Source organism: Palaemon carinicauda, chromosome 27, assembly GCF_036898095.1.
Source record: "Palaemon carinicauda isolate YSFRI2023 chromosome 27, ASM3689809v2, whole genome shotgun sequence".
Lineage (NCBI taxonomy): Eukaryota > Metazoa > Arthropoda > Malacostraca > Decapoda > Palaemonidae > Palaemon > Palaemon carinicauda.
In genome coordinates this window covers 15,983,993-16,007,992 of record NC_090751.1, presented here as the reverse complement: position 1 = coordinate 16,007,992, position 24,000 = coordinate 15,983,993, and the positions used below count along the sequence as shown (strand labels likewise).

The 24,000-nt window shown below is 34.8% G+C and overlaps 1 protein-coding gene across 7 annotated transcripts in view; it reads right to left on the bottom strand.

The window, feature by feature from the left end:
• LOC137620550 (serine/threonine-protein kinase WNK1-like) overlaps positions 1-24,000 on the bottom strand; it is a 524,046-nt gene that overhangs the window by 221,275 nt on the left and 278,771 nt on the right. Inside the window, exons 1-2 of one of the 7 annotated variants that reach the window (XM_068350802.1) lie at positions 12,471-12,831; positions 11,124-11,415 (exon numbers count right to left, since the gene is read on the bottom strand). The exons of 5 other annotated variants lie outside the window; for them this stretch is intronic. The gene's annotated coding sequence lies outside the window, so the exon portion shown is untranslated. Of the gene's footprint in view, positions 1-11,123; positions 11,416-12,470; positions 12,832-24,000 lie in introns of those variants that run through there. One more of the 7 variants, XM_068350803.1, reaches the window with a different exon arrangement.

The window sequence follows — 24,000 nt, the reverse complement described above, 5'->3', positions numbered from 1 at the left end:
AAAAGGAGACTCTGAGGGATAAAACATCAAGAGCAGCCGACAAGATGCTGGTCCTCATATTGCAACAGAAAAGCATATTTATTTAGTCCACGAGAGGAGGGAGAACACTGAGCAATTCAACATTGCACAAAATTCCATGCAAGTCAAGTCTCCATTTCAGTTTCATGAAAAATAAATATGGCTGGTATAAATGCGAGTATGTATTCATTCTTTCATCAGAGTAAACTCCATTATCAACTCAAGAGACCAAGCAAACCTGAAGAATTGTCTTTACACAAATGTTAAACATACAACAGAATCATGAATAACACAATATTTGGAGCAAAATAAAAATTAGCAAAAATATAACACAAGTTGATATACATATGTGTATGTGTGTATGTATGTATGTATGTATGTATATATATATATATATATATATATATATATATATATATATATATATATATATATATATATATATATATATATATATATATAGACACATACATGAGCTCTGATGATGAACTTCCGCTAAGTTATTTATATCATGAAAAGAAAGTTAAAGAATCTATTTTGGATTGCCGGTGTCGAGCGCAAAGTTAATGCTAACTTCAATATTGTTTCCCCATGGCAAAAAGAAAGGAAGCAGCTATCTCACTCGCTAACTAAATATAGAGGATTACTTTCGTAACTCTATTAAAAAAAAAAAAAAGATATTTAGTTATAATCCGTTTACGAAAAATTACATTCACCACCAGATAAAATTAAACAATTCCCCAACGAAATTCTGCAGTGTTCATTGCGCATAAATAAGAGTTCTCTCTTCTTAGAAAAACGCATCAAGAGCAGCAAATAGTTTCCCTCCCCTTTCATATTGTACTTTATTACTCTACCACTGTCAAACCGGGGCTATCACCCTTATCAATTGGAATCTAGCTTTATTCTATCTTACCAAAACTTCAGTACACAATAAATTATTACATGTTTATTTTACCAGAATACCAAATTACGTCTAAATGATTACATGTTTAATTTTTTACCAGAATACCAAATTACGTCTAAATTATTACATGTTTAATTTCTTACCAGAATACCAAATTACGTCTCGATCCCTGGGATGTGGAATACTATCTAACGGACAAAGCTGAGGGCAGCCGGTCCGGGATTGGACAACGGTAAACATATTGATGTTATAAACAAGTATACATACATATTGCGTATCAGTGAAGATTATTTGTAGTCATAATGCAAACACACAAACAAAACTGCAATAGAGGGAAAAACTTTCACTTACAATCATATGACAACAAACTACTTTATAAGTCCCAGCTTCTTAACATTTTATGATGGGAGATTTCTAAGACCAAATAACGTAAATCTGTGCTAACTTGATGCTAAACAACATGGTGCCGAATTAATTTATTTGGGAGAAAGAAAAACATGAGCAATAAGGTAGGTCGTGGTCACATTCCTCTAGTCAAGGAATGACTAAGGTTATCTATTCAGAAAAATAACTTCACGTACATGTAGATTTATTTTCCTGTGACTTCGAGAGAGAGAGAGAGAGAGAGAGAGAGAGAGAGAGAGAATCTTTCATACAAAAGCAAAGAAAAATGAACTGTAAAAAGCTCTGCTTCTGTAACAAAATGCTTGTCAACCTTTCTGCGGAGATGATAACAGTTCGAAGCTCAAGGTATTGTTGATTGACGACAGAACCCATATTTCGAGTGCCTGTCAACAGCCGATTGAAAAGTAAGGAAAAGGTGAAAGGTTAACATATCTTTGTGTGTTTTCGCAGCTCTGCTAAATGAACTCTATATCAGAAAATCAACAAAACATTAAATGTCAATTGTCTGACAAAAACACCACGAACCGAGTGCACGTGATCTCCAAAGCACGGACGACAGACACCAGCTGTCGCAGGAAATCCTGTAACATAACACCAAGTTACAAAATGGTTCAAGAATTTTTATCAGGCAAAACATTCCACATTCCTGAACGTTTTCAGTTATTGTTTTACATAATTCAAGTTTCTTTTATTTATTCAGCATCTTCAGATTTGATGGTAACGAGTATGTTTCTCATGTCTCAATGTGACCCACTGAAGATCTTATCAGAACGACATTTTCAGGCTTATCAAATAGCGAAAGTGCTGTTTAAAAAGATCAGCTGGTCTCAATGTTTAGATAAGGCCAAAAAAAAAAATTGACCGGTGATTCGGAATGATATAAAAAAAACTTTTCTTTCATTGGTATTTGCCTTACTTTGTCTTAGGGAAAACGAAATAGCAGAGTTCAGTAACAACTACATGATCTTTTGTTCCTATATGCATGCAGAAGTTGATTTAAGATTAATTACAATACAAATTAGGATAAACGCTGGAGCAAAACGGACTGTCATATCCTTTCATAAAGGATTCAAATCACTGATAAAAGATAAGGGAGAAAGGATAAAACAAACAAGTTTTCCTCAAACTAAAATGCGTTAGCTTGATAAACATAACTCATGAAAACGACTAATCATAAATGTATCCGTTGTGGTTAAGCGAGTTTAAAACTCCAAAGTTAACACTTTAATAAGGTCATCCAATTACCAAAACATAAACAATCGAATTATACCAAGTAAAGTTAAAAAAAAAATTACTAGCAATTAAACAAAATTTATGATTTCGGCTTCAGACAACATTACAACTTGCATAGCTCATCTTACTACACTAGGCCACATATATCACAGATCAAACATAGATAACATGGCACACCTCTGACCAAATGATCAACCAGAAACTGAATCGGGCAGCAGTGCCTTGCAACGTCTCCAAAGAACAAAACATAGCAGACTAATCAAACAACTGTCCACACTCTGGAGAAACACGACCGAGATAGAGACGTTCTACGAAAGACAGCGGAAATTCAAAACATCGAGAGAGCATAAACCTGTCAGATTACATTGCACTTTGGAGAGGAATGTCTTGACGTCGGCCGTCTCATGAGTAAACTTGCTGTCACTGTTCTTTCAGGTCATAATCCGTTCGCGCCTTGTAAATTCATGTTCGACCTAGCAATTTTCGTAAGCATATTTTATCTGAAATCCTATGACGGGGGCCTATTTTAATGGCTCAACTAGTTCAAGGGCAAAATATGGATAAATATTTAAGCACACACACAGGTATACAGTATATATATATATATATATATATATGTATATATATATATATATATATGTATATATGTATATATATATATATATATATATAAATTAAGAAACCCCAGTCGTGAAGGAGGATAAATCTCAGAGCTTAGTCCTGTATTGTCCTAGAAAGGGCTGTATCTGTTATATATATATATATATATAGAGAGAGAGAGAGAGAGAGAGAGAGAGAGAGAGAGAGCACAAAGTAAAAGACCTGCAGGGGTTATTTTCATTGTGTGGTCACTAAACATGAAAACCCTTTGCCAATCAGCGCAGGTTCATAATGGAATAACATAAAATAAAAAATCTTATTACGTCACACTTGTTTGTAAATGTGGATTCAAAATACTGAGAATAGTTTGTCTTTAAAAGGGACGTTTACATATCCTAATACTGCTATCTGCTGAAGCTGATAAAACTACATAAAACAAAAACTCGTGAGGATGCGGGTTGAGGCTTGAAGAAGCAGTCCTGGTATAAAAACAAATGAGGATTTAAACCATTTGTTTTGTATTACATTCCATAAGATGATAGAATGATGGCTATAAAAAAAAATGAGGATTTAAATCATTTGTTTTGTATTACATTCCATAAGATAATAGAATGATGGCTATAAAAAAATGAGGATTTTAAACCATTTGTTTTGTATTACATTCCATAAGATGATAGAATGATGGCTATTAAAAAAAATGAGGATTTAAACCATTTGTTTTGTATTACATTACATAAGATAATAGAATGGCTATAAAAAAATGAGGATTTAAACCATTTGTTTTGTATTACATTCCATAAGATAATAGAATGATGGCTATTAAAAAAATGAGGATTTAAACCATTTGTTTTGTATTACATTACATAAGATAATAGAATGGCTATAAAAAAAATGAGGATTTAAACCATTTGTTTTGTATTACATTCCATAAGATAATAGAATGATGGCTATAAAAAAAATGAGGATTTAAACCATTTGTTTTGTATTACATTCCATAAGATGATAGAATGATGGCTACAAAAAAAAATGAGGATTTAAACCATTTGTTTTGTATTACATTACATAAGATAATAGTATGATGGCTATAAAAAATGAGGATTTAAACCATTTGTTTTGTATTACATTCCATAAGATAATAGAATGGCTATAAAAAAATGAGGATTTAAACCATTTGTTTTGTATTACATTCCATAAGATAATAGAATGATGGCTATAAAAAAAAGAAGATTTAAACCATTTGTTTTGTATTACATTCCATAAGATGATAGAATGATGGCTGTAAAAAAAATGAGGATTTAAATCATTTGTTTTTGGTTTACATTCCATAAGATAATAGAATGATGGCTTATGTCTGGGGAATGATCAGACTATGTAGGATAAACAAAAAGCATTGGCAGCGCGCATACCTCCGCAAATATCAACATCCTACTGTACGAACATAATTCATTGATCAGAAACTGTTCATATTCGGGACCTAGAAAAAACCTCTTGATCTATTGATACTGGTTTAGATTAGAAGTGTATTGCCACCAGCCTCTCTTTGCAGCATCTATTGTATAAAAAAACTACGGTAATGTGTGTAGGTTTTTATTTTCTTGAACCTTAAATGGCTGCGCAATAAACACCAACAAATTATAAAAATCTATTCCCATCTCTCCCAGACTGAAGTCGTTCCATTGCGTAATCCAGAAAACAAACAAACAGAACTAAACAGTTCCACCTTGGTGAAGGTGACAATGCAGAGCGGCATTTCGGAGCAATGAGAAAAATTATTTTCTTTTAAATTAGATAAAATTATACGTTTCCGGGTCTACCCTTCCAGGGGAAGAGAAACGCAGTTTCATCACGATTTCCTGAAATTATATTTCCATTAAACACATATACTAACACAGCAACTCTAGCATCTTCCAAGAAAATATTCAGTTACGTCTATCTTTTTCTTTTTATACTCTCACAAGGAGATCCACTCAAGATGTATTTGCTTATGGGGTCATTACCATGAGCATGAACTTCTTCGAAAACTGTGTTGTTTGTGTTCAATTTTTTAACATCTTACGCTTCAAAAATAAGTAGCCAGAGAGAGAGAGAGAGAGAGAGAGAGAGAGAGAGAGAGAGAACTATTAATGATTACCGTAGTGTTTTAAAGGAGTGCTAAAGAAGGCTGCAATACCAACGCAGTGCAAATAGAGCTATATATATATATATATATACGTGTGTGTGTGGATATATATGTGTATATATATAAATATATATATACACATATATATATGTATATATATATATATATATATATGGATTTAATGATAAAAGATGTCAAAACTACATTCCTCGTAAACGCCATAAAAACGGCAACTATGACGTCATCGAGCGCCGAGATGAGAACGCATGCGCGTTACCATGAAAGATGCTTTTGAATCATCCCAAACATCTTCACTGGGAAGTTGCAACGGAAACAAGAGCCCACACAGATGGATCGTCTTATTCATCAGAAGGGGAGATTCCTCAGTCATCTTTGGATGCGCACTTACAAGGTGCTTGAATACTATTGAGAACATCTGTGCTTCATTATGACGAGTGATTATTATAATTCTCTGTAAATGATTTGATGCATGAAATTATGATGATAATTTCAGTAGAACTAATAAGAACTATTGATTATATATGCCAGTCGTGTAATCATGATGAATTTACATTATCAGCTAAGAAAACCATGCAAATATATTATAAAAAAAGAGCAGATAAAATATTTGCTTCATAGCACTCATCAGAAACACCACGAGTTAAAATGATCTAAACTAAAATGAAACTATGATCACATACTAACGATGCTTATCTGCCTCAGAACAATTCTAAGAAAACGAAATACCCAGACATTTTTACAACACACATACAAACAAACGCAGAATTTACCCGGTCAGATGATTCATCCTCTCACCCCGACAAATAACACCTTCTGGCAGACTGTGAACGAAATGAATTCATGGCAGGTGTACAATCAACCTACCGATATCCGTAATCAACAGTATAACTTACGACTTGCCATTTCATGTACCCTGCACTCTTTCCAGGAGCAGTTGTAATCGAAAAAAAAAATATTGATGTAACAAAGGAACGGTAAAAAAGTAAAATATGGCGTCAATTATGATATTAATGACAACTGGTAACATCATTTATGATTTTAAAACAGAAATATGGCGTCAATTATGGTATTAATGACAACTGGTAACATCATTTATGATTTTAAAACAGAAATATGGCGTCAATTATGGTATTAATGACAACTGGTAACATCATTTATGATTTTAAAACAGAAATATGGCGTCAATTATGGTATTAATGACAACTGGTAACATCATTTATGATTTTAAAACAGAAATATGGCGTCAATTATGGTATTAATGACAACTGGTAACATCATTTATGATTTTAAAACAGAAATATGGCGTCAATTATGGTATTAATGACAACTGGTAACATCATTTATGATTTTAAAACAGAATGACTTACAAAAAAAAATTAACAACAATATGTAGGATATCATCCTTATAAGGAAAAGGTTCCCATATATCAAATCAGATAATGGATATATTAATAATAATGATAATAATAATAATAATAATAATAATAATAATAATAATAATAATAATGCTAATAACAATAGCATCATTATAAGTAAAAGACTCCCAGATATCATATGTACCCAGTGACATTTCTCGAAAGAAAAAAACAGGTGCCATGAAGCTGGCAGCATGCATGAAACGTACTGTAAACGAATAGTTTCCCAATATGACACGATTTCTTCAGCGTAAGTGCATTCCAGGTGCTTATTTGCCTACAAACAGCCATACCCTACTTCAACTTTGACAATAATGTAGAAGGAAATAAACAGAAGTTTACCTTTGTAGTTAGATTGCTTTAATAAATAAATAAACTAATATCATACTTTGCGGAAGCTTTTTTGCATATACAATAATAAAGTAGTGTGCTTGACAGTTATATACACGTGCAATAATAATTTCAAACTCTAAGATGCCCCAAATACAGATGGAGCGAGGGCCGGGGTATAAATTCAACAACTAAGAAAAGTAACATTTCCGGTTATAATATCAGATTGAAAAAAAAAATCATTGCATATACTACAGGTTCGGATTATACCGATAATTCATAGAAAAAAAGGAATTTTAGAGAGAGAGAGAGAGAGAGAGAGAGAGAGAGAGAGAGAGAGAGAGAGAGAGAGAGAATCCCAGAGTACTAAATCTTCTTTAATCGCTATTGACGTTCAAATACACTGTTTTACCTTCCATGAATATAAACCTCAAGGCCAAGGATAGATTAGAGAGACTGCAATGAATAATTGATGTCCTTCCTCAAACACAGCGCATGAATTAAACTTGCCCGTGGGGTACATGTCGGAAGAGAGACGCATACTTGATTTGCTTCTTATTAGCGTAATTCGAGTTGCTTGATGATCCAAGAACAAGAGATGGAAGGGGAATCTTCGTTCAAAGTTACTGCTGTTGTTGTTGTTGGGGTATTAAAGCTAACACTTGTTGTTGGCACGGGCCTTTCCCTTGGTTGGCCCGTAGGCTCAAGTTACTGCTTGAGATAATGTCCGATCTCGTATGAACTAGAAGAAGGAAATTGCAGTGGTATGAAAAGAAAATATGGCACAGTAGTTGAAGTAACTGGATCTTACAGTAGAATGAAGTTACTTTGGTACTTACTAAAGATGAGACAGTAGTTGAAGCAAATCGAACTTATAGAGTGGTATAAGGAGAGGAAGCTACAGTAGAATCAGTAAAGGAAGTGCCGGACACACACATGTACGATCGATGAGCTGGAATTAATTGGAGAGCCTGGGAACCGTGAGAACTGGAATCCAGTCGTGTTCAAAAACTGCACAATGGAATTGTTGAGAACGATTGTGCAATGGGTTCTTAGTATTTGCGACATGTTGCACAGAGTAGTGACCTCGAAAAAATTAAATTTATGTAAACAAAAGTATATTTCAATGATGTGTAACATGATATTCTATATATAATGATACAGATCGTAGGGGCAACTACGCACACACACACACACACACACACAGAGAGAGAGAGAGAGAGAGAGAGAGAGAGAGAGAGAGATTAAACAAAATCTAAAAGTAAAGTACAAGCCAATCATGAGAAACGTCATAAAACAGGATGTAACGGGAGATTCATCAGCAATGTAATCTCTCGTGCGCGCGCACACACACACACAAAGGCACTAAAATTATGTTAACACGTGTTGTAATCAAGATTCAAGCAATGAGGGGAATTTTCCGCTTTTAAACGTTATAATACAAGAGAGTGCACTGCTTGGTGTAGTATGGTCGGAAGAAGGTACAGTGACAGCATTCTGTTACATCTGGTCGCTTTTGAACAAAAAATATATATCGAAAAGAAATGGATCCCAAGGGCTCATACCTGCTACTTCGGAGCTCAATGATGGACCAAGGGCTCATACCTGCTATTTCGGACCTCAATGATGGAAAGCACAAGTTCGAACTGCAAGGTAGGATATACCCAGACCAGATTCCTAGACGGCCAACAGACAAGGATGCACCGGCAAAGAAAAATCATGCACCATGCTTGCTGCTGCAAGAATGGAAATTCACAGGCTAAACGAAACAGGATGGTGTGTTGAATATGTCAGTAGCCATGAATAATCAAATAAAAATCATGGAATGTGTTAACCACTCCAATCATTAACCTTTCAAAACTCCATTAAATTAAATTTTCTTATCCAAAACCTTTCGGATTAAAAACCCGTTATGTGCTGGCAAAAATTAAACCACCCAAAATAACGATAGACAGCCCGAAGTAGGGGTGGCCATGTTTTATATATATATATATATATATACACATACATACATACATATATATATATATATATATATATTTATGTATATATATATATATATATATTTATGTGTATATATATATATATATATATATATAAAAGAAATTCCAATTTTTATAATTTCCATAAAAAATTCACAGATTATATAGCTTGAATGAGCATACAACCACCGACTAAAAAGGTTTCCAATGGACTTCTAGTAAGCTTACTCAACCTAATTGTAAACGAAATGCCCTAAACCACAAGTTGAGAGCCTTGGCAGGCATGTAACGGCATCAAGGCTGAACAGCTTTCTCAAGCCGATACCCTTACCACCCGAAAACTGGATATGGCCACGGCCATTTTTTTTTTCTTTTTTTCATTTCCGGCGTTTCGTGAAAAAGCAAAGTTCGGACCAGTAGCTGGAACAACGGATCATCAATAAAGACGAACGAGGGATATAATGGAAATTTCTATATTGCACAGACAGGGTTTCCCAGCAATAAGCTTAACTTCGTAGCTTGCTAGTTAAAAGTTCAAAGGTTTCGGGCAATGGAAAACTATGACTTGGTGGGAACTAAGTCTGTCTGTCTGTCTGTCTGTCTGTCTGTCTGTCTGTCTGTCTGTCTCTCTCTCTCTCTATATATATATATATATATATATAAATATGTATACATTATATATATATATATATATATATAATATATATATATATATATATATAAACACTGGTGAATTGTTATATCTATTGGCTATCATTAAACTTTTGTAAAAGAGTACCGGCTAATGGTTGAGTGGAATGGAGTACTACGCTATAAAACGGGTGGGCCCCTTTAATCTCATCCTTGAAGACTTGCTAAAAAAAATACTTAATGTACCGCTGTTGCACCACCTTCTATATATATATATATATATATATTTAATGTGTGTGTGTGAAGGATTTAATTAAAGACTGGTGTTTTAAGAACTGCAAGAGCATATCTAGTGAAAACCAGTAAAATAATCCTTGGACCAGAAATCGATAAATTTGTTCGAAGAAAAAGCTAGAAGGCCGCTAGATAAAATAAAAGCACCACTTTATATATAAACAAATTTTAGTTGTCTTGGAGAATTCATTATTTGGTCCACTTTCCTCAACATACCAGAACCATATACATTTCTACATTACCCTTCCATTTCCATACAATTTTATCTATTTCTCCAATTTCACCACCTTATATATAAACAAATTTTAGTTGTCTTGGAGAATTCATCATTAGGTCCTCCTTCCTCAACATACCAGAACCATATACATTTCTACATTACCCTTCCATTTCCATACAATTTGATCTATTTCTCCAATTTCACAACGAAAATTCATGTATTACATCATAGACCATCGCTTGCTGAAGTTTGGACTGGCTAGACGAGTTCCTACCATGTGCAATGCTTCATGCACTAACGTACATAACTGGCTAAGTAATACCTGACCACATGAAATCCACTACATAATCGGCAGGATAATGTCTGACTACACGGCAGGAACTGCTGAATTGGCTAGAAAACATTCAAACACGATATGAACTACATAACTGGCTAGACAATATTTTACACGATATACCAAGGACGAGAAACAACTTTTTTACCAACGACAGACACGTAAGCATGTGTCGAGGAAGTCAATTTTTCTATCTGACAAATCATAACATAACTTCTAGTAAACTATTTAGGTCTCAAACATATTTACTAATGAAAGATTATTTAATCAATATCTATGAAATAAATTAATTTATTAATCATCATCCTCCTTTATCTTCCATTGAATTCAAACTAGTTTGCCCATATTTTTTTTTCTATTTCTTATTCTTTACTACATTCAATACCAGGCCTCATCCATATTCATAGAAAATGTGAATGGACGATCAAATTTTAGTTGAAATAGGAAACGATCAACTTCCGTTCTTCTTTCAAATTAGTACCAGGTAACTCAGGCTGGTCCCTACTGCAATTGCCACACATTGCCTTTTTCAGAATTTTTGTATCAATTAATCTACCAAAAACATCAATAAATGATATTGCAATTGCTAACTACACAACAAACTGTTATAATACTTACCAAAAATCATGAAGAAGAAAGAAAACTCAGAAAATATAAGTTTATCCAGGAAATGCTTCTAAATCAGCTGACGAACCGATGTTTGTTTTCGATTTTCAGAATAGCAACGACTTCCTGTTATTTTTTTGTATCTTGCACTCTTCTAATATACACTAATAATTGCTTTCAAAATTCAGTACTGTATATGAACCTACACAACCAGACAAAAAAATCAATACAAGGCTACTTCCTTCACTTTCTGTACTTTTCCCATAACCAATCGTCTAGTGTCATAATGGAGCGTACACTCACACTGGAAGAGAGGGAACGACGGGGGGAACCATTGAGACACTTGAGCAGAATTTTAAAATTTTCGTACGCTTCTAAGACCGTTCAGATACACCTTGTGAAACGAATAACTGAGCATGTGCAAATAAGCAAAATTCACCAACAATCAAGATATTTTCAATTATCAAAACACTAGATTAAGGATGGAGATAATACTGGTGGATGTTCACGACTTAATTTCTGCTCTAAAAATACCTTCTTATTTTTTTTTAAATAAAACCAGTATCAAATCAAGTTCTGTTGGCCATAAAGGTGATAGGCTTGTTGGGTTTTCCACTTCCTTTGATTGTACTCCGATGGGGAGAGATTAAGAGAGAAGAAACGAAGAGTTTCTTCGGCTACACACACAAATACTCACAAGTGTTGTTACTTTATTCCCACTCTCAATGTAGACAACCACGCAGCGAACATACGGACGAATGAACACTTCGCTTCAGGTCTTAACAGCTAAGCGAACTTCGACGAACTCGCACTCCCGCAGACAGACAAACGAACACACAAACCTACTCTTCTTTTAATACAGATCGTTAAGGGTAACAGCAAATCAGTTATTCTGTCTAATAGGATATTTGCACAGTCTATATGAAAGAACAATGAATCACCCAAAGCTTAACTTATACACTTGAGTCCCACAAACGTACATCCCTGAAGATCAAGGTCGTTCACATTGTCATGGGATGAAAAAGGGCGACTTGCAACCTTACGTAGTCGCGTCATAGAGCCCACTATCAAGAGTAGTCGAATCCCCCAAAAGCAAGGGAGATGGGGTAGTAGTTCCCGCCCCAGGGTTAAAATACTGAAGGGGAATAAGCTACTTTTCGGCCGGTTTTGGACGAAAAAGGTTAACTTAATTATATAAATCACAGATACACATTGCTGTTGTTGTTTATGTACACGAACACTAAGCAGGAAACTATTATTTACTCCCTGCTGACGGAGGTACACTTTCCTTCCTTCTTCGGGAGACTACAACGACACCACGACATATTGAGAATGCCCTAAAGATGCACGATCACCTACAGCACTGAGCGTCGGCGTAATAATACAGCTGAGTTGCTCCTCCTGCTGGTGTTGAGAGTCGTCCCCCCTCCTGTAACTACTACAGTAACGGCCGCCTTCGCTCATCTCCCAGTTTCCCCTTCCGAAGGGCATCACCGTAATCTCACACGAAGTCACAAGACAACACTTCGTCGGCATGGTGGTACTTTCATCGAAGTCCCTCTTCTCTGAACAGCACGGAGAAACGATTAATGAAAAGATTCCCTTCTGCTCAAACCAGGTATTAAAAAACGCCGAGTTCGAGGTGGAAGAGCAAAACGTAAGAGCCGAGCGCGAAGTAAGGTGTGGACGTGGTGGTGGCTAACCAACTAGTGGAGGAGGGAAGAGGGAGGGCTCACAGGGAGGGTGAATACGTGAGTGCGTGTGTATGTATGAGGCAGAGAGCTAGCAGCAGGCAGCTAGTGGTGGTGGTGGAGTTGACGTCCTCCACCAACTCCATCTCCTACTCCTCCTCCTATACCACCAGTACCCAACCCCACTCACGGTAGTCTCCCCCATTCACCAACGCCGTCTCACCACCAACATACGCACCGCCATCAAAGCTGGTAGACTCGCACACGAAGAGTATATATCTACAGACGACAAGGCATGCAGCCGACGAATCTTCAACATGGGCGTATAATGCTGTACGCAAAAGAATAATTCATTTTAAAAAGGTTAACAGTTGATAAACAGATTTCTAAGCGGATTTACACAAACTCACAAACACGGACCATGCTATCATAAAAACTCCTTTCAAGAAAGTAAAACAACAGCAAACAGATTAAAGAATGAAGTCATGACCTTCACCAATGCTTAAGACATTCTTTTGCGTTCAGGCTTCTGTAACTCATCAAGAGGGTAATGTTACCAAATGCTTCTAAATAGTTTCGCAATAACACGAAGAGAACAACGCAAATGAAAAATAACAGCTGTAACTTTACAGTATAATGTATACGTTACACGTGAGCCATTCGGAAGGATGACGAGCATTTTCAGGAAGACTCCATTTGCGTATCTTTGAGATAACATAAATCGGATTATTTTTATCAACTTACATGCAATATCAATGCGATTTCATCTGCACAACGATGTAGCACCAGTTTTAATAAAGGAATCATTTACCTCTTAAAAGAACGTGCCCAACCAACCATTCAATTGAAATCACAGGTAATCTATTCCATCAGCATCATACCTCTGACAACAAATACTTGTGAGGAGGAGGTGGCATTACTTTAAGGAAGAACTGCTGACCCTCGACCCTTCAACTTTTGGAGTAGGACATACTCAGTGACCTCACACTCAATATATTCAACCAGAGTAGAAATGATGCAAAGGCACGACTTTACCGAGTACTCTTGCCATCACCACACTATTGAACTATTGGTAAAATAAAAATAAAAACATATTTTCTTTAATATAGCAAAAGTAGTTTTAGCTTGTTTCACGTCAAGTACAGTGGCTATAACTTCGAGTTAGCCTTGCGTCTGCATAAGCTCTCAAAGAGATGTGAAAATAGCTGTCATATATAAAGTGTGAAACGTGACTTATGTGAACCTGTTCAACAGAAAAACATAAGAAATTCAATCCCGAAGTTCCACTGAATCAATCACCAATTTATAAAGATCACTCCACAATCTGAAACAACTGGGAAAAAAAAACTTATTGAATACTGTGTATCATTGGCCCTTATGAAAGTGAAGGCAAAACTGTTAGAATTCACTTGCATACCGAGTACTTTATACAACAGGATGCTACAGTCAGGGAGGATCCGATGTTCATAAACTTGATACTAGAAACACATTTACCTAATGGAGTATCATTGCCAATTCTCCAACAAGCGCAAAAAGAAAAGAAGCGAGGGGTAATACCTTTCCAATATTTCAGACCAACCTTGAAAAACGAACACCTAACAAACGAACGGTTGTGATAACGAAATCATTATCACCACATGTACAGCCCACATGCACACATAATGTGGAGTGAGTCTCAACACGAATTCCTTGAAAAGAGATCAAAGGTGTTTAATTATTAAATTCAATAACTCCCCACCAGGTTTCATGGTAAATGCTGAAATCCGATTCTACCTAACGGTTGTGAGAATTGTCTGCAGAGTATGTAAAATAGAAACAAAAATAGAGACTAAACATGTCGATTAAATTGATTAAGAAAATCCAAACAATGTTATTCCCAGAAAGCATACTATTCTTTTCATAACTAAAAAAAAAATCCTACAAATTCACTAAAAGTATATGGAACATTTCAAGTATAAATATAACAACAACTTATGATTAAAAAAAAAATAAGAAAACAGTATTATTATTATCATTACTATCAAAGCTACAACCCTAGTTGGAAAAGCAAGATGCTATAAGCCCAGGGGCTCCAACAGGGAAAAATAGCCCAGTGAGGAAAGGAAATAAGGAAATAAATAAATGAAGAGAACAAATTAACACTAAATCATTCTAAACTAAGTAACAACGTCAAAACAGACATGTCATATATATACCAAACCATATAAAGTAAGTTAAAAGAGCAAATGGAATGTTCACACGTGTGGGATTCAACAAGTGCCAGGAAAGCTCCTTAAGACGACGCCAGTCGTCCAACTGCAGGAGTGACATAAAATGTTATGTTTTGAGACGAGCTCTGCAGTTGAGGAAGTCTCCCGCGGCTTTTGCATTCTGTCACACAAGACATCGACCAAAGATATGAGTAAGAAACAACATTTATTTAAGAGTTGTTCTTTTTTCTATAAAGGCTTAGAAGGTATTAACATTTACAGTTTATTTAGTATTCGTAAGATAATAATCTCCGCAGCTGATAATTTGCTCTGTACTGGCATACGGTATTTGAATCAGTTTATTTATGACATATTTGTTTTTGATGTTGTTAATAGTTTATATATGACATGTCTGTTTTGACGTTGTTACTTATTTTAGAATGATTTATTGTTAATTTGTTCTCTTCATTTATTTATTTCCTTTCCTCACTGGGCTATTTTTCCCTGATGGAGCCCCTGGGCTTATAGCATCTTGCTTTTCCAACTAGGGTTGTAGCTTGGATAGTAATAATAATAATAATAAAAACCTTTACGTAAAATTTTTCACGAATATAAACAACCTTTTTACCAACCAGCTTAGGATGTATGAAAAAAAATGTATCACATTGTATGAAAACCAAAATCATACATTGTAACACAACAGTCCTACATCTGAAATGTCCTCCCTTCATTCCCTAATACAAGTCCTTTGCAAACAGAAGACTATTCAAATGGTATCACATTCAATGCCACAAGGTCACGGGTCAGGTTACGCGCTACACCCCACCAGGCACTCTGGGGATATGATGACACTTTCCTGTTGTTATATATTACATAGACTGAGGAAACTACGCAGATACGGTACCTGTAATATAAAGGGGATCGAGAAAGAAAGGCCCAGCCCAAGGGAAGTTATGCACCATCCCGAATTTCTGTGCAAGTACCTTCTTTTTGTCTACTTGTATAGGAGCCAGTGGAATGAGATTGCCCCAGCTGGACGGCAACAAGGCTAAAAGTGGGGTTTATTTTATATCATATCAAGCAAGTTACAACCCTAATTGGAAAAGCAGAATGCTAATAGTCGCCATGTCCTCTCCCAGAAAAAAAATACGTGGCTAAATATTGGATTTTATCATATAGAGATAATCAAATCATCACTTAAAATTTGGATGGCATACATAGGGGTGTGCTAAAGAACACGTCTACGTTTGAAGTAGTCACACCATACTTTACTCGTGTATTTGACACATGAAATAATATTACTTATTTCATTATCATAATACATAATTATTTCAATACCTTAACAAACAACTACTTCAAAATGTTCTGGATGCTGAAGCCAAAAAAATTGTAAAACAAAAGTAACTTTATATGTAAAACTGCCTTAGCCTTGTCAGAAACATATACAGTACTTGAGAAATTTCAAAATTAGAGAACCTGGCATTAGGGAGAGCTCTTTATGTCAAATATACAAGAAAGATAAATATGCTCTAATGATTAAAAAAAGAATTTAAAGAGTTATAATTAAGAGTTCCGGGATCTCTACGGGGGGAAATAACGTAAAATCTTAAACAGGAAGCCTTTGTAACTAATAGGAAAATTCAGAGGATAATACTACAACTATCTGAATGAGAATGCTGTACAGTTTTCCTGGTAAAACTAATCAAGAAAATAGAGAGATATTATAAATGCTACAAAGGATTAAGGTGCAATTTTCCCATTAAAATATTTCATCTTCATCATCATCTCCTCCTACGCCCATTGACGCAAAGGGCTGGGCGGTATATTACTCTGCTAGGCGGTATACTACCGTGCTAAGCGGTATATCTTAGCAATCTATGTTTGCTAACGGCTATATAATGAGCAACATGGTGGAGTAACGAGAACTTTGGGTGTGGAGGAAATGCCCCCTAAATCTCGATAAAGTCACTGTCAGTAAGGTGACGGACTGAGTTTAAGGCGATAAACAAACTGTCTTCGGCGGATAACCTTACTGGAATCAGTATGGACCGGCAGTGGTCACTTTCCTTAGTTAGATAGGCACTGCACATCACAAGGAACTGGCTGTCTTTTCATGAATTTAGCCAGTGAAGCCTCAAAAATATTTCACAGGAAATAAAGAGGTACTGCAAATGGTACATAACGATAAAAATGAAAATATACTACGATTTTCCTAATAAAATAACGAAAAAAGTACAGGAAAATGGGAACGTTAAAACATCAATTTGTAATGTGATAAATTAGGAAAAAAATACATTGAAAACATCATCACTAAGAAAAGTTTCCTAATTCTATATTTATCTCAAAGCTCTCCCTCCACTATAACCTTGAAACACACGAAAAATTTCAATAGGAAAATATTTTCATGGTGAGAACACTACGACGAGATGAGAAGTAAAAGTATACAAGTAATTTCTCCTACACCCAGAGAAATGTGTAGGAGATAATTACTCTTCATTTATGTGTTTAAAAAGTATTCAAAAGGATAAACTTGACCAATTATTCATTTGCTGATACAGTCTCGAAAAAACTTATACAATTTTTTTCTTTATTAATAGAAGTCCTTAAAGCCTATAAATATATCCCTTTTTCATATATGAATAATTTATGACAATAATAATCATAATAATAATAATTTATGCCTATCGAGTGGCAAATTAGGTTGAAGACTTAAATCTACCTTTTCCTTAGGAGCCCAAGATGCTAGATTCGAAGCAAACGTTTGAACAACGAAACAAAGAATCAGAGAAGTACACGCATTGGGACTCGTTCTGACAATAATAATCATAATAATAATAATTTATGCCTATCAAGTGGCAAATTAGGTTGAAGACTTAAATCTACCTTTTCCTTAGGAGCCCAAGATGCTAGATTCGAAGCAAACGTTTGAACAACGAAACAAAGAATCAGAGAAGTACACGCATTGGGACTCGTTCTGACAATAATAATCATAATAATAATAATTTATGCCTATCAAGTGGCAAATTAGGTTGAAGACTTAAATCTACCTTTTCCTTAGGAGCCCAAGATGCTAGATTCGAAGCAAACGTTTGAACAACGAAACAAAGAATCAGAGAAGTACACGCATTGGGACTCGTTCTGACAATAATAATCATAATAATAATAATTTATGCCTATCAAGTGGCAAATTAGGTTGAAGACTTAAATCTACCTTTTCCTTAGGAGCCCAAGATGCTAGATTCGAAGCAAACGTTTGAACAACGAAACAAAGAATCAGAGAAGTACACGCATTGGGACTCGTTCTGACAATAATAATCATAATAATAATAATTTATGCCTATCAAGTGGCAAATTAGGTTGAAGACTTAAATCTACCTTTTCCTTAGGAGCCCAAGATGCTAGATTCGAAGCAAACGTTTGAACAACGAAACAAAGAATCAGAGAAGTATACGCATTGGGACTCGTTCTGACAATAATAGTCATAATAATAATAATTTATGCCTATCGAGTGGCAAGTTAGGTTGAAGACTTGAATCTACATTTTCCTTAGGAGCCCAAGATGCTAGATTCGAAGCAAACGTTTGAACAACGAAACAAAGAATCAAGAGAAGTATACGCATTGGGACTCGTTCTGACAATAATAGTCATAATAATAATAATTTATGCCTATCGAGTGGCAAGTTAGGTTGAAGACTTGAATCTACCTTTTCCTTAGGAACCCATGATGCTAGATTCGAAGCAAACGTTTGAACAACGAAACAAAGAATCAGAGAAGTATACGCATTGGGACTCGTTCAGAAGGAAACCCAGTTCTTCGTTCGACCGACAACACGAGGCCCAAGTCACGGACGTAACGTGGCGATGGTTATGCCGCTAGAATTGTAATGACCCTCCCACTTTCCCCTCTCACTTCCCCTCAGGATAAAAGCAAAGAAGGAAACGGCGGTGATAATGGAAGAGGGGAAAGAAAGAAGTGAAATGGAAGAGATGGGTAAGAAATGAAAAACATGCGAAAAAGGTGTGTATGTAAACTTGAACAGGAATGAAGGGAAAAAGTCTGGGTGCATATAAAAGGAGAGAGAATAATGGTGATGATGGTGATTCGGATAGGCGAAAGAAAAGAAGAAAATTATGCTGATGAGGTGCAAGGTTTCTGAAAAACGAAGGGAGAAGGGGGATAATGATAATGAGAAGGTTGAAAGAAAGGAAAAGGGAAAGAAAGGAGTAGGGAGATGGAAAGCAAGATGAGGGGATGAGGGGAGTGGTAAAGGGCCCAAGAGAGGGGTTAAGGAGAGGAGGGCAAATATTAGAAGATTAACAGAGGGGAGAAGGAGAGGGAACACGACAAGGGATAACAATGGACGATCGGTATGCGAAGGACGGTTCGAAAAGATGGGAGTGTTGATGATACAGAAGAGGTTTAAAAATATTTTGTTCATTTCAAAATACCATTAGGGTTAACTTATATACTAAAATCCACGAACGACGACATATATGAATAAAAAAAAAAATAATTAAAAATTAAAGAAAAAAAAATCATCAATATTAATATAAAAAAGGAAAATACGGAAAAAAACTAAAATATTAAAAGAAAAACAGCATAAAACGAAAATATGTATTTCAATGAAAAAAAATCAACATAAACAAGGATAACATAACATTTACAATTCCCAATTACTGATCATCGAGATGAGGATAACCAAGGTCTATAGAATAGAGGATAACTACAGTACAATGAGGATAACTACAGTACAATGAATCATTATCGTTTAATGTTAACATATGTCTAACTTTTAATAGACATCAGGTGACATCTGGGGTCATAACTACTTCATTGACTAACCTGTGAAACTCAAGACGAGAGATTTTCACATTCTATAGGTGAAAACATATAGAAAAATATAAAAAACAAATTTTTTCTTTAGTTTTTCGTCTAAGTAAGTAAGTAACAAAGGAAACGACAGATATAGATGGAGTTTCAAATTTGACTTGTGAAAAATATTTATGAAATCGAGTTAGTTCTTCATTGAAAATGGGGCGAAGTGGACCTATAAAAATCATAGCATAAGATATCGAAAACTTGATATGAAAACTAAACTTTTTCAAGTCATTAGGGAAACGCAGAGAAATGAATATACCCTAATTTCATTCAAATTAAAAATAGTTCAATAATAATGGTTAGGAATTACATTCTCTTTAATTGAAAACTGCAGAAAGTCGTAAAACATTAGCGAACAAAAGACATAAAGCCTAAATTATTAAAGTGATATTCGAGACATTCAGTCCCTGGAATGAAACGAGCAATAGCTTCATATTCCACAAGTGGAAAAAAAAAGATGATATTAATATCATCGACAACAGGTCATAAAAATCTAATCTTCACCCGAAGCCTCCGCTGCCAAAAGGTCCCAGTGACATCCTCAAGAGGAATCCATTACCTGTTGAAATACTTGGACATGATCCATTTCGAAGATAACAGGTTTATAAATAAAGGCGAGTAGTGGACGACCCTTTCGCCAAAACCCATTACCCTGAAGTGCAATATTATTCGGGAATAACAAAAAAAGGGTCGATGACGCAGGTTGGTTGGTTTTCAAGTGGATGCGTGAAAAGGGTCATTAAAAATAAACTTCATTCAAAAAATTAAAACATTTATGAATACATAAATTGAACAGAGGATATGAATAGCAAAGACTATTAATATTACGTAAAAGTGAGAATATCTCTTATCAATTATAACTTTTAAGATTTTTTCAAACAGATAGGGGGTGATGCATACGTAGCAAAAACTATTAATACCACGTATAAGTGAGAATATCTCATATCAATTATAACTTTTAAGAATTTTTCAAATAGATAGGGGGGTGATGCATACGTAGCAAAAACTATTAATACCACGTAAAAGTGAGAATATTTTTATCAATTATGACTTTTAAGAATTTTTCAAATAGATAGGGGGGTGATGCATACGTAGCAAAAACTATTAATACCACGTAAAAGTGAGAATATTTTTATCAATTATGACTTTTAAGAATTTTTCAAATAGATAGGGGGGTGATGCATACGTAGCAAAAACTATTAATACTACGTAAAAGTGAGAATGTTTTTATCAATTATGACTTTTAAGAATTTTTCAAACAGATAGGGGGGTGATGCATACGTAGCAAAAACTATTAATACTACGTAAAAGTGAGAATATTTTTATCAATTATGACTTTTAAGAATTTTTCAAATAGATAGGGGGGTGATGCATACGTAGCAAAAACTATTAATACTACGTAAAAGTGAGAATATTTTTATCAATTATGACTTTTAAGAATTTTTCAAACAGATAGGGGGGTGATGCATACGTAGCAAAAACTATTAATACCACGTAAAAGTGAGAAAATCTCTTATCAATTAAAACTTTTAAGAATTTTTCAAACAGATAGGGGGGGGTGATACATACGTAGCAAAAACTATTAATACCACGTAAAAGTGAGAATATCTCTTATCAATTATAACTTTTAAGAATTTTTCAAACTGATAGGGAGGGGGGTGATGCATACGTCTATTAATCCTCTCTGTATGATGGGATATTTATTGACCGTCACTTTGTAGTCAATTTAACCTGGCTATTGCCAACACTAGTGTATTGCGTGGGACTCTTTCGTAAATCCCATTTCGTCATCCTGATCCATTTCATCACAGTTATTATTTGTTTCATAGCTAACGACAATTATTTCTTCTGTATCTACAGATAAACAACGAAATATTCTTCTCATTTCCGTTTGGCTGATAAACTATATTCATATGAACACATGCAAGAACTATAATCGAAATTATTTCTTTAGAGTTTACATAACATTTTAACACAAATAAAACCATGGAAGACAGTGTACGCAACCTGTCAAAATGACGGCCATATATTCAGATAGATATGCACACACACATGCAGATCCCTCTCACCAGAGTATGACTCTTCCTCCTCCCCTACAGAGGGACGAGGAGAGCTGAGCGTGTATATATATATATATATATATATATCAAGACACTTACTCTTTATTATATCGGGGAGATTCATGAAAACTATTTAATTTTACATAATCACTGACCAGGAAAACGTCATAGCACTGCTTTCCTCAAAATTAACATATATAACCTCGAATTCCAAATAGAAAAGAAGAAAGGAAAATAATTCCATTTTGTTCTTTCCACACATCCGGTTCAAGTGCCTTTCCTTTCCCTTGTGTGGTGGGCGGAAGTTCAATCAGAAAAGCAAACACGAGGGAAAATATCCCAAATAAGAGAGCACTGCACACTCCAAGGTGGGGAGGGAAGCCATTAAAGACTCAAACTAAAACAATGTCTTTTAATAGAATGGATGCATTAATAAAATAAAAGCAAGGGTTGGTTGTTAAGCTTATTCTCTAACATATGAATAGTTTCTAACTAAATCCAATTTTGTTTCAAATTCAGCCCTATTTTAAACTTTTCCGTGAGATATCTACTTTAGGCTTGACTTCATTTCTTGAATTTAAGATTGCGTTACATATGATTGAGTTTTGGATATCAAATAAAATCTATTATCTCGAATCTATTGTCTTTGACGGGTTTCTTTCTATTTGTTCTCATACTTCGTATATCGATCTCAATTCTAATTTGGTTGTATCTCGCACGGGTTCCTCTGAAGCAGAATTCAGTTTGGTCATAAACCAAGGTAATCCAATGCAATGATATACCTTAAAAGCGTTCTTCAGTACAATTTCCTATTTTCTCTATATTCTCAGTTTCTGTAAATAAAACTGACGCAGGATTTATTGTATAACTCTCACTAAAGACTTCATATTACATGAAAAAGTTAAGTGGCCGAGAAGTCGTCAGATTTGACACATCTCTCTCTCTCTCTCTCTCTCTCTCTCTCTCTCTCTCATATGCCTGTGTGATTTAATCTGAAGTATACCCTTTTCAACCTATAATATAAATGCGTGTGTATATATATACATATATATATATATATATATATATACACATACATATAGACATACAACTAAAATAAAAGAATTCTGTTAGAATTAATCTTTCCGGTGATCAATCTATTCAGAAGAAATGTTTCATTTCTTTCATTCTACCTTTTTCGAGCACTATTCTGGCTCATTCTTCGGTTGCTGACTCTAATCTTAATTTGTTGAACTTCGCGGTCTATTAAATCTCTTATGCCTGATCTAGATATTAATCTCTGGCACCGTCGTTTAGTTAGTTTTTTTAAGCACGTTACATAAGACTTTTTATAACTCTGACCATCCTTTGCATTCCGATCTTCCCAGACGGTACCATCTTGTGCGTTGTAATAGCTATGCATTTAATTCGAACAGACCTGCCATCTCTATCATAAGGTTTAACAGTATATAATATTCTAGAAATTTTATTTCCAGCTGTGACCAGATTGTGGAATGATCTTTTGATCAGGATATTGAATCAGTGGAAATTCAAAAGTTCAAATTTGTATTGAATGTTTTTATGTTGAACAGGTTAATAGAACCTCTATTCATGGTTTATATATGGCAGATTTATTTTAACCTTACTGATCTTACGATATTTCCTATTCTTTATTCAATACGTCTCATATAGTTTATCTATTTCCTTGTTTTCTTTCCTCACTGGACTATTTGTTCCTGTGTACACCCTTGGGCTTATAGCATCCTGCTTTTCAACTAGGATTGTAGCACAGCTAATAATAATAATAATAATAATAATAATAATAATAATAATAATAATAATATTTCTGGAAGAAATTTCAACTAAAATAACATGAAAATTCTCAAACACCGAAGCTTTTCCTGAACCTGGACTCTTCATCCATCACTCGAACAATTAAGTTACTCATTCTCGTATAAGTAACCTTCTGTCAATACGGCAGAACTCCATTATAACAAGACCAAAACGGCTAAATACCGCACACATCCGGGATCGGTCCTTGTCCTTCGACCAATACGGAAACACAACTCATATGTCTGTAATTGGTTTGTT